We start from the raw sequence: 1,669 nt of genomic DNA on the forward strand, positions 1-1,669 counted from the left end.
CCTGGGTAAACATCGTGTCCCCCGCCTCCTATTACCACTTAGACGCACAGTTCGGGACCCCCTACCCAAGATCCGCCGGTTTTGACACCGACATTGGTGCTTTCATTGGGAGTTCCACTGTGTCGTCACGATAAGGCCTGATGGCTCCTTCAATCATCTACAACGATGCGGTCCAGGGTAAGATTTTCCTCCCCGGATAGATCTTCGTATTCGGCGGCTTCGTATTGCAGGCCAACTCGCTTGGCCATCTGGAGCAGATCGACACCTACGCCCCTGGCCATCAGGTCAGGTTTGGAAACTTGAACTACACCACCGACATCCGCGGAGACTTGATCTTCGACAGATTTGAGCCCATGTTAGGAGCGTCGAACAGTCACGACGGGCATGACTTAGATCTGCCATCGGACGGTATTTGGGAGGTCGCACCTGCGGCTGCCCCAGCCCTTAATTTGGAGCAGATCGTGCCATCCGAAGACGGGTGGATGGACCCCGTCACGGAGGCCGCACATTCATTGGCGCTGGAGCTGAACACAAACTTCACCTCCAAAGAGATATGTGTCATCGGACCCTCGGACTCGTCTCCGGCCATAGGTTCCGAACCACGTGCGTCCGTGCCTATCGAATCTGATTGGGCACCGATCATGGAGTTTACCTCTGCGGATATCTTTCAGCACTCACCCTTGGGCGACGTGCTAAATTCATTGACGCATCTCTCTCTATTAGGAGACTCTTGGCTGAACTATGTCAGGCTTGGGTGGGAAGCAGACAACGAAGAAATTTGTTCCCCACCCACCACCCACTTAATAGCCACTGTTGATGACTTAACCGACGTGCTTGACTTCGACTCCGAAGACATCGACGGTATGGACGGCGATGCAGGAGAAGAACAGCAACCATCGCCCAGAGGGCGCTGGATAGCCACCTCATCATATGATATATACATGGTGGACACCCCCAAAGAAAGCGATGGCGATGAGGCAACAGAGGATAATCCCTCCAAAAAGCAATCTAAGCACCGGCGTCATCGGCACCGCTCTAAGCCCCGCCATAGCAAAAATAGCGATACCAACACAAGAGACAATAGCATTCCGGATGATGCCGAAGACGAAAACAACCTCGCCCAGCCAGAATCAGATCAGGCTGAAGGGGAGGATGGGCAAGCTAGCCCTAAGTAACAGGCAACAGATGGGGAATAAGAGGATGACAATTACATGCCCCTCTCCGAAGGCGAAGTGAGCCTTGGCGATGAAGAATTCATCATGCCTGAGGATCCCATCGAGCAGGAGCCCTTCAAGCGCCGGCTTATATCCACTGCAAAAAGCCTGAAGAAAATGCAGCAGCAGCTCCAAGATGATGAAGATCTGCTAACTGATAGATGGACTGAGGTCTTGGCAGCCGAGGAATGCCGACTCGAGCGCCCAACCAAAAGTTACCCAAAGCGCAGGTTGCTACCTCAACTCGAGGAGGAGGCATTAAAGCCCACACTGCTAGCACACAATGCGGTTGACCGGCCACCTCATGGCCGAGACAAAGCGGCGTATCAAACTAAACACCAGCCCGCACCCCGTCGCCAAACAAGCAAAAACTCAAAGGCCCGGGGCTCCACGCACGACCTGCGAGACGAATTGGAAAACAAAGCAGGACAATCAAGATTGATCTACGGATCACT

The sequence above is a fragment of the Triticum dicoccoides genome, chromosome 4B (genome assembly GCF_002162155.2).
Source record: "Triticum dicoccoides isolate Atlit2015 ecotype Zavitan chromosome 4B, WEW_v2.0, whole genome shotgun sequence".
Lineage (NCBI taxonomy): Eukaryota > Viridiplantae > Streptophyta > Magnoliopsida > Poales > Poaceae > Triticum > Triticum dicoccoides.